Source organism: Schistocerca cancellata, chromosome 8 (assembly GCF_023864275.1).
Source record: "Schistocerca cancellata isolate TAMUIC-IGC-003103 chromosome 8, iqSchCanc2.1, whole genome shotgun sequence".
NCBI lineage: Eukaryota > Metazoa > Arthropoda > Insecta > Orthoptera > Acrididae > Schistocerca > Schistocerca cancellata.
Genome location: NC_064633.1, coordinates 131,822,686 through 131,837,722, shown reverse-complemented (window position 1 = coordinate 131,837,722; position 15,037 = coordinate 131,822,686). Strand labels below are relative to the sequence as shown.

At 41.0% G+C, this 15,037-nt stretch overlaps 1 protein-coding gene across 1 annotated transcript in view; it reads left to right on the top strand.

Annotated features, from left to right (window-relative positions):
• The window catches only part of LOC126095422 (uncharacterized), a gene marked incomplete at its 5' end in the record, with an annotated part of 138,509 nt that overhangs the window by 99,700 nt on the left and 23,772 nt on the right, over window positions 1-15,037 (top strand). The window lies entirely within an intron of this gene.

Here is a 15,037-nt window from a genome sequence, read left to right as displayed (position 1 = left end):
ACTGGATGTGCAATGTGTGGAGAAGCGCCATCTTGCATAAAAATGGTCCTATCCACACATTCATGCTATTGAAGGGTTGGAATGATGGTGTGCAAAAGACTGCTGTAGCGTACACCATTAATGGCACAGATAACAGGACTTGCAGGGTCCATCTTTTCAAAAAAAGAAAAAAAGGCTTCTTGATAAACAACCATCAACCCGCTCCACATTTACCGTTGCAAAATGAAGCAGTATTGGTTGATACAGGAGTGGATTTCTCATAGCCCATGCTCTGCAATTCTATGCATTGACATGTCCTTGGAGATGGAAATGGCCTTTGTCTGTCCACAGAATGTTCTGTGGCCATTCATTGTCCACTTCCATGCAAGCAGTAAATTGCGAAGCAAATGTTTGCCTTACCACCAGGTCAGCTTGGAGCAACTTCTGAACATAGATAATTTCATACAAATAGCAATGCAGGACGTTTGTAGAATTTTATGCACTGTGCTCACAGACATGTCCAAAATTCAGGCAATGCCCCGTGCACTGCATGTTTGCGCACCACTGCTTGACCGCTCTCACATCTCTTACTGATGTCAGATCAATTGTTTTACTCCCTCTGCTAAATTGCACTTTAAAAAAACCTGTCTTTTCGCATTTTGTAAACATTCTCTTCAGTTTCTTGGCAGACATCAGACCAATATCTTTTTTCATACGCTGAGTGTCTGGAACTTACACAGAGCTACTGGTGCATGGTCACCATTCTTGTAAAAGAACTTGACCAGCAGCATGCAATTCAGCATTAAGACTGCCACACTGAGCATCTCAGATGCAAACTGAGAAACAGCTATGTGCCCCATATCTTCTATTTTCATGTTCTGCCATTTACAGTGCCATCAGGTGTTAAAAAATTTTGTATTCATAACATTTCTCCCTTCTTTGATAATGTTCTGTTCAAATTTGAACTTTTTCTAAGCAGTGGTTCTTTTATAACAGCATGTTGAAACTGGAAACTTAGTTACATTTACCTTGTATTTATGAGAGCCTCTCTGAGTGGCAAGAAACCTGAAATTTCATTCTGCGTTTTATTCTCCAGGTGGATGTTGCTGCCTATATGTTTACTCCAGATCTAATCAGCTCCAAGTTGGAGTTCTGGAGCATCACGCAATGCATTCTTTTATGCATCACTTTTTAGATATAAAGTTACAGGCTTCTGCCAGTGCTGCAGTCAAATAATCATTCATTCTTCAAGCTGTATTTTGAATACAACATCAAAGAGACATTCATTTCTAAATAAGAAAATTAGAAGTAATAGCTAGAACTGCAATGATTAAGTTACTAGCCAGCAAAGTAAGACATTGAACACTTCCAGTGAATAAAATTGATTTTCTGTCAGAATTTGTTTGAGGAGGTTGTCTAATTTGGTAGTAGCAGGGGCTATGAGATTTGTTGGTAGCTCAGCATGAAGTGCATTTTTTTCATATAATACTGTTCTGTGACTAACAGTAAGCACATGCAAGTTTGGAAACAAGTTAAAAAACATGATTAACTGGGTACTGCACCACAAATAATTCTGACAGTTTTTTTATGCACTGTTGGTAATGTGTGTGTGTCTATATATATATATATATATATATATATACAAAACTCTTTGTCTTTAAATATGTCTGCTTGTGTCTGTATATGTGTGGATGGATATGTGTGTTTGTGCGAGTGTATACCCGTCCTTTTTTCCCCCTAAGGTAAGTCTTTCCGCTCCCGGGACTGGAATGACTCCTTACCCTCTCCCTTAAAACCCACATCCTTCCGTCTTTCCCTCTCCTTCCCTCTTTCCTGATGAGGCAACAGTTTGTTGCGAAAGCTTGAATTTTGTGTGTATGTTTGTGTTCGTTTGTGTGTCTGTCGACCTGCCAGCACTTTCATTTGGTAAGTCACATCATCTTTGTTTTTAGGTATATTTTTCCTTCGTGGAATGTTTCCTTCTATTATAACCATATCATTAATTTGAACCCAACAATTACGTTTGTTATTGTCGCCTTTGCATTTCGAAATCTTTCCTGTCGTCTTATTTCTCTTTTTTCTCTTTATTTTCTCTTTCTGTTTTTACCTGTAGTTTCACTTTGTATTCACCTTCCCCTTTTACCGTAATCTACTATACAATTTTATCCCGCCTATATATGCTCAACAATACATAACCCACTTCCCAACCATAACCAAAAAATTTTATTTTCCGCTTTCAACACTACCGCTGCTATAAAATCCACCGTTTCTAGTTCAATAACAGCTGCTTTCACGTATTTAACAACCATTTCGGCTAGTTCTAATAACTTTAACTTTATTTCCACTTCCGTTTTTCGCACATCACTGATCATTTTAGCCGCTCCCCACAGGTTTTAACGTCATTATTTCTACAATTGTTAGCCCCATTTTCGTAATCTTTCACCACAACACCACTCCTTTAATACGTTTTTTCGAAATTTTCCCGAATTTCTCCGTCCTTTGACGTGATTTAGCGGCAACACAACCACCTAACCTTTTTGCACATCGCTGTCTACCAACCCAAGTTCACCACAGGATCAACTTAACCAACACTTTTTCGCCTTTTTTCATACCAGATCTCCAATTGCTTTTTAGTTCACCTTTATCTCTCCCCATATATTTCTATCTTTCTTTTTCATTTCAACCTCATGTTAAACTTTCCACCTTCTAATACCATGTCACCCTCACAACACCCCCACAACGACCCCATTAAGTTTTATTTACATTCCCTCCGCAAACATGCCTTCACCCTAGCCAGATTACGCTCACATATTTTATTTTCTCAGGCTTGTCTGACATTTGGCATAACCCCCAAAGGCTTCACACTTAAAGTTCCCATCTCTGGCTGCAACCCTTCTTTCCATCAGTCCCTATACCAGTTCCAAACTGAACAATCCATTGCCCTCACCCACCTAATCCTTCACCTACACATCAACTCAGCCAATGAACACACCCATCAACTCCTATCCTTAATAAAAGTCCTCAATCTTTCCTCTCCCACATCCACACCGGCATTCAGAGCATCCTCCTACAGGCCAACCGCCAATTAGAACAGCATGCCACCCTTCACCTCAAAAAAACTATCCAATCTCCTGGTTTCCCACCTCCGGAAAGGCAACTCACTCACCCTTCACAACCTTTCCAGCAAACCTCAACCACCTCTCATTGCACACAAACCCAGTCTCTCCCATCTACTCAATCTCCCACTTCCAGCTCCACTCCCTCCAAAACCTCAAAATTCCGATCAACACAATCTGGCACCACAACACCCTAATTCAGTAGTTAACCTTTCCTCCAAACCTCTCTCCCAATCCGAAACCTCTGTCCTATCCAAAGGCCTCACCTTCAGCCCCACTCCCAGATTCAACCAAACAGCCCTAGTCAAAGATTTACTGTCCTACACTCGTACTCTCTGCTGGAAGTATCACTTTGCCACGAAGAAAAATGATCCTAATCCTACCCCTAATGATCCAACTCCCCAAGACACTATCCAAATTGAACCCTGCCTAGAACAGTTCCGTCCTCCGTCACAGCGGGACCCACCTCCTCTTCCTCAAAATCACCCTCTCCAAACCTTCCAGGAATTTCTGACTTCCAGCCTTGCCTCTCAATCCTTCTTAAAAAAACCTTAATCCTATTCCCAACATCACCACTGCTGAAGCCCAGGCTATCCGTGATCTGAAGGCTGACCGGTCCATCGTCATTCTTCCGGCAGACAAGGGTTCCACGACCGTGGTACTTGATCGTCGGGAGTATGTGGCTGAGGGACTGCGTCAGCTTTCAGACAACACCACATACAAAGTTTGCCAAGGTAATCCCATTCCTGATGTCCAGGCAGAGCTTCAAGGAATCCTCAGAACCTTAGGCCCCCTACAAAACCTTTCACCTGACTCCATCAACCTCCTGACCCCACCGACACCCCGCACCCCTACCTTCTACCTTCTTCCTAAAATTCACAAACCCAATCATCCCGGCCGCCCCATTGTAGCTGGTTACCAAGCCCCCACAGAACGTATCTCTGCCTACGTAGATCAACACCTTCAACCCATTACATGCAGTCTCCCATCCTTCATCAAAAAGACACCAACCACTTTCTCGAACGCCTGGAATCCTTACCCAATCCGTTACCCCCAGAAACCATCCTTGTAACCATTGATGCCACTTCCTTATACACAAATATCCCGCACGTCCAGGGCCTCGCTGCGATGGAGCACTTCCTTTCATGCCGATCACCTGCCACCCTACCTAAAACCTCTTTCCTCATTACCTTAGCCAGCTTCATCCTGACCCACAACTTCTTCACTTTTGAAAACCAGACATACCAACAATTAAAGGGAACAGCCATGGGTACCAGGATGGCCCCCTCGTACGCCAACCTATTCATGGGTCGCTTAGAGGAAGCCTTCTTGGTTACCCAGGCCTGCCAACCCAAAGTTTGGTACAGATTTATTGATGTCATCTTCATGATCTGGACTCACAGTGAAGAAGAACTCCACAATTTCCTCTCCAACCTCAGATTCACCTGGTCCTACTCCAAATCCCATGCCACTTTCCTTGATGTTGACCTTCACCTGTCCAATGGCCAGCTTCACACGTCCGTCCACATCAAACCCACCAACAAGCAACAGTACCTCCATTACGACAGCTGCCACCCATTCCACATCAAACGGTCCCTTCCCTACAGCCTAGGTCTTCGTGGCAAACGAATCTGCTCCAGTCCGGAATCCCTGAAGCATTACACCAACAACCTTGACAACAGCTTTCGCATCACGCAACTACCCTCCCGACCTGGTACAGAAGCAAATAACCAGAGCCACTTCCTCATCCTCTCAAACCCAGAACCTCCCACAGAAGAACCACAAAAGTGCCCCACTTGTGACAGGATACTTTCCGGGACTAGATCAGATTCTGAATGTGGCTCTCCAGCAGGGATACGACTTCCTCAAATCCTGCCCTGAAATGAGATCCATCCTTCATGAAATCCTCCCCACTCCACCAAGAATGTCTTTCCGCCGTCCACCTAACCTTCGTAACCTCTTAGTTCATCCCTATGAAATCCCCAAACCACCTTCCCTACCCTCTGGCTCCTACCCTTGTAACCGCCCCCGGTGTAAAACCTGTCCCATGCACCCTCCCACCACCACCTACTCCAGTCCTGTAACCCGGAAGGTGTACACAATCAAAGGCAGAGCCACGTGTGAAAGCACCCACGTGATCTACCAACTGACCTGCCTACACTGTGATGCATTCTATGTGCGAATGACCAGCAACAAACTGTCCATTCGCATGAATGGACACAGGCAGACAGTGTTTGTTGGTAATGAGGATCACCCTGTGGCTAAACATGCCTTGGTGCACGACCAGCACATCTTGGCGCAGTGTTACATCGTCCGGGTTATCTGGATACTTCCCACTAACACCAACCTATCCGAACTCCGGAGATGGGAACTTGCTCTTCAATATATCCTCTCTTCCCGTTATCCACCAGGCCTCCATCTCCGCTAATTTCAAGTTGCCGCCACTCATACCTCACCTGTCATTCAACAACATCTTTGCCTCTGCACTTCTGCCTCGACTGACATCTCTGCCCAAACTCTTTGTCTTTAAATATGTCTGCTTGTGTCTGTATATGTGTGGATGGATATGTGTGTTTTTGCGAGTGTATACCCGTCCTTTTCTCCCCCTAAGGTAAGTCTTGAATTTGGTAAGTCACATCATCTTTGTTTTTAGGTATATTTTTCCTTCGTGGAATGTGTCCTTCTATTATAATTATATATATATATATATATACAATAGAGTGAAACATTCCACGTGGGAAAAATATATCTAAAAAGAAAGATGATGAGACTTACCAAACAAAAGCGCTGGCAGGTCGATAGACACACAAACAAACACAAACATACACACAAAATTCTAGCTTTCGCAACCAACGGTTGCCTCGTCAGGAAAGAGGGAAGGAGAGGGAAAGACAAAAGGATATGGGTTTTAAGGAAGAGGGTAAGGAGTCATTCCAATCCCGGGAGCGGAGTTTTTGCCTTTACAAATGTCTGCTTGTGTCTGTGTATATGCGGATGGATATGTGTGTGTGTGCGAGTGTATACCTGTCCTTTTTTCCCCCTAAGATAAGTCTTTCCGCTCCCGGGATTGGAATGACTCCTTACCCTCTTCCTTAGAACCCATATCCTTTTGTCTTTCCCTCTCCTTCCCTCTTTCCTGACGAGGCAACCGTTGGTTGCGAAAGCTAGAATTTTGTGTGTATATTTGTGTTTGTTTGTGTGTCTATCGACCTGCCAGCGCTTTTGATGCATTACAAACATGCCCATGACTTACAAAAGAAGGCTACCTAAATTTCACTAACAAAAATATATAAAAACTGCTTTAAGACGTCTGAGTCAACTTTCATTCAAAATCTCCTTTTCACATCTTTCTGAGATATGTCAATAATCATTATCCACTGTTTTAGTTTCCTTGGGCTTTAAGTGCAAACTTAGTGGGAGGTGCTCATATTGTAATGCCCATTGTATTTACACGTGTGTCGCAGTTAATACTGACACTACATTGAGCAGTTCTAAAGGTAAGCGAGACAACGAAAGAGTGGATAAAGAAGTGTAAAACAGAAGTTAACAATGTAAGTTAAGCAAAAATTATTTAAAAACACCAGGAGCAGGTATTTTAATAGCCATATTACTCAGACAAGCACAAATGTCCTTGCTGTTAAATTTCATAACATTTTCAGGAGCAGTATGCAGTTTTTGCCAGTACAATTAGTCTGTGGTATGTCTGCCAGTTCAGTTAGTCTGTGGTACCATTCACTCTTGTTTATTTTAAAAGATAACTGTCTCAGGGATAATTGCTGAAGGGAATATGTAAGCACGTGATGTAGGTATTCATTATATGTATCAATAATTATTAGCATTTTAGACAGCTTATTGAGAATTGATGTAAACAGTTGACCATATAGACTGGAGGTTTCTAGAATCTTCAAATAGTGTTCTGTGTTTGCTGTTGGTAATGGCTAGGCAGAAAAAAAAGGTAGAAAATAATTTGAAAATGTGAGAAACATGCACATATGCAAATGGAAAATATTTTGAGAAGAGTAACATGTTGATTGAAGTGAAAAGTTGTAACAAAGAAATTACTCTAGAAATGGACACTATATAGGGTACAGTCAAAAGGATGTCCTAATAAAGTAAAACAGAAATGTGAGATATTAAGACTATCAACTGTATTAACACATTTTCCACATAGTGAAATTGTTGCAACAGGAACTATATGAAAATCGACATGTAACAGTCAAATGATCTGGAAGTGTCCCCAATTAACCATTTCAGATTTTGTTCAAATATTCTGTGCAGATTTACTAAACTGTCAAAGGAAGATACACAAATTTTAATACTTTAGGTGTAGGAGATTCTTAAGTGAAGAGAAACAAATGCCATACCAACATTTCAAACATTTTCATCAAATTTGAGGTTTTTTATTTCTGCAAATAATTGACATAAATCTGCTGAATTGAGCAAGATGGTTCAACAGTTTACATTGTGTTATCTCTGTAAGTTTAATGTCATTTGATTCATTATTTTTGATCCAAGTGGTACATGAAATGATCAGTAAATTTTGCTGCACAAAATTTCTCCGAGTTTGAGTAGCTTGAGCTGTACCCGCTCTTGGTCCAGGAAACTGTCCTTTTGTAACTTTGTTGTCTAGTAACTTGTTTATAATACTGTGAGTGTTATCGCTTTAGGGTTTATAGTTTTCGAGGTAGCAATGGCCAATATTGAACGCATCTATTAAAATAACACTGTCCCTGGCTGGTACTTATGAAACAAATGATAAATTCCATGTTAAACCCTGTTAAATTTTTGATATGGTTGAATTCATCAACAAAAAGTAAGTTTTCACCATTCACCTAATTTTTGGATAGCAATGAGAAAATATTAAGTTTTATCACAATGTTATTATTCGTATTATTAAAATCTCATTAATTTTAAATAAATCAATACCATATGTAGCCTTAGTGTTCCAACTGGCAACATATAATACATACATATAGCTCTGTGCATTTAGGCTGTTATTGATGCACCTGCAGTGAATTCGTTCCTTCAGAATGTTCTATTGCAGTCATTCCACACTACAGTGGTGACTCATTAATTGGTCCACCCAGACTAACTGTTACTCACACACTTGCAACATCTTCATTCCTTCATAGCCATTCTGTGAAGCCACTGAGACATTTTAATAGCTCCACCTGTGCAGTGCGTAACATGCAGCACATATTCATCCTTCTGTAACTTTCCACTGGGGCAGACTTCCAAGTGCACAGTCATTTCCACTGCATGAGCAGTGCCACCGTTCCATAGTGGAAGCTGTGAGATATTTACAAGTCCAAGAGCATTGAGTCTCCTTGCACTTATTATTATATAAATGTGATGTACTGCAGCATAGTAGAGTATAGAACTTTTACATCCAGTTTTGTGTGTGGTTGTGTTTGGTTGTCAACACCAAGTAAAAGATACAAATGTAGCTACTTGTTGGGATATTTGTCTGTAAGAGATGAAAGTAACAAAACTGGTTAGTGTAACAGTAGTGACCAACATTGTTTCAAAACAACTGTGAATGACATGACAAAACACTTGCAGAGAAGACAGGCAACAATAAATGCTTCAGTTGAAATTATTGTACAATATGCACAAGCAAGAAAACGATAAAAAAGTTTCTGCTTTAACATTTTAACTCTTATTTGGTGAAGGAAGTATGAATACAGTGTATAGAATATGAAATAAATGAAAATTAAAAATTATTTCCTTAAACAATTAAAACCCTCAGAAAATATTGCTAAAGTGGTGCAAACTATTTTGCATATATCAGTGTACTTCATGTCAAAACATATTAAGTCATTAATATGTTCCTGAGACCTATTACCTGGTTGGAACAGAATGTTGTAACCTATTACTCAAAATCCCTGAATCCCTGCTGTAAGATGTGGCATGAAGGTAGAGAGAGAGAGAGAGAGAGGAATCATGCAGAAATAAGTAATGAAACTGCCTGGCGGATTAAAACTCAAACTCAGGATCTTTTTCTTTCGTGGCAAGTACTCTACCAACTGAGCTACCCAAGCACGACTCACAACCCATCCTCACAGCTCCCCTTCTGCCAGTACCTTATTGCGGAAATAAGTATTTCCAAAAGATGTCTGCTCCATACTTAAATTAGCCACCGTTTGAAAGAGCAGTCTTTTTTCTGCAACATAATCAAATTTCTGTCACTGCTTTCTTCACCTAAAGGTCCACAATCATCCAGTACAGTTTCTTGTCTGAATCAGCATTTTGGTGCATAATGTCCTTGGAAATGCACAAATTTAGTATGCATTGAATAAAAATTGGAATTTTATTCACCAATGTTTCTCTTTTCCAGAGATTTGTAATCAGATTTTATTTTTGTGGAATTTTTTAGTCTGATGGATTTAGCAGGTGATGAAGACCTGCCAAAGTGTACTTGTTGTAATTTGTTGTTGTTGTCATTTTGAGTTACTATTTGCTGGTGTATAATTCCATAAAAATACAGCAAAATGTTGGAGACTTGTCTCTTGAACAAAACAAACTGTTGTTGAGTCATTCTAGCTTGAGACTGAGTGTGTGTGTGCGTGTGTGTGTCTATATTTATGTAAAGAAACTCTGGCATATCATTTACAAAAATGCAGCAGTCATGCCTCAGTTAGGCAAAATCCATGTTTTCAACTTGTATGTGGACCTCTGTGCCAAGTTGGGTTCTGTTACAGTGTCAGCTTCATGCAGTAAAGATGTGCAGATGAAAGGGTGTGAAAAGTTTGACAGCAGTTTGAGGTCTCTCGAAGCTTCCTCCCTTAAAATTAGGATGGTCAGTAAATGTCCCCCCCCATGAACCATGGACCTTGCCGTTGGTGGGGAGGCTTGTGTGCCTCAACGATACAGATAGCCATACCATAGGTACAACCACATCGGAGGGATATCTGTTGAGAGGCCAGACAAACGTGTGGTTCCTGAAGAGGGGCAGCAGCCTTTTCAGTAGTTGCAAGGGCAACAGTCTGGATGATTGACTGACCTGGCCTTGTAACAATAACCAAAACGGCCTTGCTGTACTGGTACTGCGAACGGCTGAAAGCAAGGGGAAACTACGGCCGTAATTTTTCCCGATGGCATGCAGCTTTACTGTATGATTAAATGATGATGGCATCCTCTTGGGTAAAATATTCTGGAGGTAAAATAGTCCCCCATTCGGGTCTCCGCGCGGGGACTACTCAAGAGGATGTCGTTATCAGGAGAAAGAAAACTGGCGTTCTACGGATTGGAGCGTGGAATGTCAGATCCCTTAATCGGGCAGGTAGGTTAGAAAATTTAAAAAAGGAAATGGAGAGGTTAAAGTTAGATATAGTGGGAATTAGTGAAGTTCGGTGGCAGGAGGAACAAGACTTCTGGTCAGGTGACTACAGGGCTATAAACACAAAGTCAAATAGGGGTAATGCAGGAGTAGCTGTAATAATGGATAGGAAAATAGGAATGCGGGTAAGCTACTACAAACAACATAGTGAACGCATTATTGTGGCCAAGATAGATACGAAGCCCACACCTACTACAGTAGTACAAGTTTATATGCCGACTAGCTCTGCAGATGACGAAGAAATTGATGAAATGTATGATGAAATAAAAGAAATTATTCAGATAGTGAAGGGAGACGAAAATCTAATAGTCATGGGTGACTGGAATTCGAGTGTAGGAAAAGGGAGAGAAGGAAACGTAGTAGGTGAATATGGATTGGGGCTAAGAAATGAAAGAGGAAGCCGCCTGGTAGAATTTTGCACAGAGCACAACTTAATCATAGCTAACATTTGGTTTAAGAATCATGATAGAAGGTTGTATACATGGAAGAACCCTGGAGATACTAAAAGGTATCAGATAGATTATATAATGGTAAGACAGAGATTTAGGAACCAGGTTTTAAATTGTAAGACATTTCCAGGGGCAGATGTGGACTCTGACCACAATCTATTGGTTATGACATGTAGATTAAAACTGAAGAAACTGCAAAAAGGTGGGAATTTAAGGAAATGGGACCTGGATAAACTGAAAGAACCAGAGGTTGTACAGAGTTTCAGGGAGAGCATAAGGGAACAATTGACAGGAATGGGGGAAAGAAATACAGTAGAAGAAGAATGGGTAGCTTTGAGGGATGAAGTAGCGAAGGCAGCAGAGGATCAAGTAGGTAAAAAGACGAGGGCCAGTAGAAATCCTTGGGTAACAGAAGAAATATTGAATTTAATTGATGAAAGGAGAAAATATAAAAATGCAGTAAATGAAGCAGGCAAAAAGGAATACAAACGTCTCAAAAATGAGATCAACAGGAAGTGCAAAACGGATAAGCAGGGATGGCTAGAGGGCAAATGTAAGGATGTAGACGCTTATCTCACTAGGGGTAAGATAGATACTGCCTACAGGAAAATTAAAGAGACCTTTGGAGATAAGAGAACCACATCAAGAGCTCAGATGGAAACCCAGTTCTAAGCAAAGAAGGGAAAGCAGAAAGGTGGAAGGAGTATATACAGGGTCTATACAAGGGCGATGTACCTGAGGACAATATTATGGAAATGGAAGAGGATGTAGATGAAGATGAAATGGGAGATACGATACTGCGTGAAGATTTTGACAGAGTACTGAAAGACCTGAGTCGAAACAAGGCCCCCGGAGTAGACAACATTGCATTGGAACTACTGACGGCCTTGGGAGAGCCAGTCCTGACAAAACTCTACCATCTGGTGAGCAAGATGTATGAAACAGGCGAAATACCCTCAGACTTCAAGAAGAATATAATAATTCCAATCCCAAAGAAAGCAGGTGTTGACAGATGTGAAAATTACCGAACAATCAGTTTAATAAGCCACAGCTGCAAAATACTAACACGAATTCTTTACAGACGAATGGAAAAACTAGTAGAAGCCGACCTCGTGGAAGATCAGTTTGGATTCCGTAGAAATACTGGAACACGTGAGGCAATACTGACCTTACGACTTATCTTAGAAGAAAGATTAAGGAAAGGCAAACCTACATTTCTAGCATTTGTAGACTTAGAGAAAGCTTTTAACAATGTTGGCTGAAATACTCTCTTTCAAATTCTAAAGGTGGCAGGGGTAAAATACAGGGAGCGAAAGGCTATTTACAATTTGTACAGAAACCAGATGGCAGTCATAAGAGTCGAGGGACATGAAAGGGAAGCAGTGGTTGGGAAGGGAGTAAGACAGGGTTGTAGCCTCTCCCCGATGTTATTCAATCTGTATATTGAGCAAGCAGTAAAGGAAACAAAAGAAAAATTCGGTGTAGGTATTAAAATCCATGGAGAAGAAATAAAAACTTTGAGGTTCGCCGATGACATTGTAATTCTGTCAGACACAGCAAAGGACTTGGAAGAGCATTTGAACGGAATGGATGGTGTCTTGAAGGGAGGATATAAGATGAACATCAACAAAAGCAAAACGAGGATAATGGAATGTAGTCGAATTAAGTCGGGTGATGTTGAGGGTATTAGATTAGAAAATGAGACACTTAAAGTAGTAAAGGAGTTTTGCTATTTGAGGAGCAAAATAACTGATGATGGTCGAAGTAGAGAGGATATAAAATGTAGACTGGCAATGGCAAGGAAAGCGTTTCTGAAGAAGAGAAGTTTGTTAACATCGAGTATAGATTTAAGTGTCAGGAAGTCATTTCTGCAAGTATTTGTATGGAGTGTAGCCATGTATGGAAGTGAAACATGGACGGTAAGTAGTTTGGACAAGAAGAGATTAGAAGCTTTCGAAATGTGGTGCTACAGAAGAATGCTGAAGATTAAATGGGTAGATCACATAACTAATGAGGAACTATTGAATAGGATTGGGTAGGAGAGAAGTTTGTGGCACAACTTGACCAGAAGAAGGGAGCGGTTGGTAGGACATGTTCTGAGGCATCAAGGGATCACCAATTTAGTATTGGAGGGCAGCGTGGAGGGTAAAAATTGTAGGGGGAGACCAAGAGATGAATATACTAAGCAGATTCAGAAGGATGTAGGCTGCAGTAGGTACTGGGAGATGAAGAAGCTTGCCCAGGATACAGTAGCATGGAGAGCTGCATCAAACCAGTCTCGGGACTGAAGACCACAACAACAACAACAACAACAGTAAATGTGATTTAAAAGGCTATGACAAATGCAGAGTTAATCAGGTACAATCCTTAAGAAGCAGTCAAGAAACAGCTGCTAGTGGCTTATACCCTGATGAATTACAGTAGCCAGCAGTTGTAGGTAACAGGAGTGTATGAACCACACTGATTATTCTCAGCTGTCATTGGACCTCGAAGCAAAAATCCACATTTATATCTATGCTGTGAAAAAGCTCTCCTTGATTGAGTGAAGAATGGAGTGCATGCATTTTTTGAGTAGCATGAATTCAGAAAGTTATGCTTTAACATTAAAGACTGTGTTTCTGTCACGTATGATGGAATAAAATTTAAAAAGCAAAGCAGTTTGAAAGAAATTTTTGTTGCTTATCAAAGTAAACAAGAAATTGGATATGTAAATGGAAAATGTTGTGGACGAGCTGCTGATTGGCATGGCAAGAAGCTTGAGAAAGTTTCATTGCAAGAAACTGGATTTTCTAAATTCAGTGAAAACAGTCCAAAATAGTGTATATGTTGGCTTCTCAGGTGTTCATTCAGTGTCCATTTACACAGTTTAATAAAATTCAAATTTGTGCTAGTTGCTACATATACAAGAATCAGTGCATCAGCTGCATCAGTGTAAGAGCTGTCTTGGAAGAAATGCACTTGAATCACATTTCACTATCTTTTGCAAGGATACTGGTCCTGAAGAAACAAACAATGGACCCAAGGAGATAGTGCATCACTTGAAACTAAGCAACTGCTAGTAGATGATTTCATCAGAAATTGCATAGAAAGACCCCCTATTTGTCTCAAAATATCGCTGTATCTCAGAACTGTAAAGTTGGAGATGTGATTGCATTACTTGATTTTGCGGAGAATTACTCCTTTGTGTTCAGGATCTTGTCCTAGTTTTTCGCTAGGAAAACAGTCAAACTTTTGTGCACTCCCTTGTTTGTTTTCTAAAACAAGGAAGGAGGTTGTTGGTTTGGAACCTGTCGGGCGTTGGGGAAGGTAGTGTGCAATAGCGGTAAGGCGATGGGCATTAGAGATACGGCATCAATAGTGTAGAGCAAAGCACCATGTGGTAAAGGGACAGGAACTGTGGAGAGTCAATAGCGGAAATGGTTGGTATCTTTTATATGGAAGGGTGGGTTCCGGCTAATATGTTGAAGGTGTTGGTCTACAAGAGCAGACATTCTCTCAGTAACAGTCCACAATAGTGCATCCTGTGTGGTTCGGTTTATGGACTTCAGGAATCATGTAAAAGGTAGGAGTGCAGGGAGTGGTAGGGGTGAGCAGAGAGATGGACTCGGGTGAGAGATTCTGGGGTAGGGGCATAAGATTTGAGGAGTGACTGGAGTTATGGAATGGGATCACTGCGGCAAGGTTTGTTGGTGGATGTACCTGATAGCTGGCAGAGTCCTGTTGCCAGGTAATCCTTGCGGTTTGAAACAACAGTGGCGGAGCCTTTGTCTGCAGGTAGGATTATAAGTTTGGGATCAGTTTTTAGATGTTGGACTTTGGTTCTGTCTGTAGATGTAGGGTTAGTTTGCTTGTTGATGGATTTGGCGAATGATGGTGAGGCAAAGTTCGAGGTTAAGAAATTCTGAAAGTTAAAAGGGGTGATTTGGGGCCATTGGGGGTGGATCAGGGATGGATGGACAAGTGAACTGAGTTAGGTGGGGTTCAACATTGGTCTTTAGTTGAATCTGGTTGTTAGGGCTGGTGGTGAAAAAGTGTCTCTACTGCAGGGACTGGGTGAAGGAGAGTAGGTCTTTAACAAGTCCTGCATGATTGAATTTGGAAGTGGGGCAAAAAATGAGTCCTTTGGAAAGGACTGATATTTCTGTGGGTCTAAG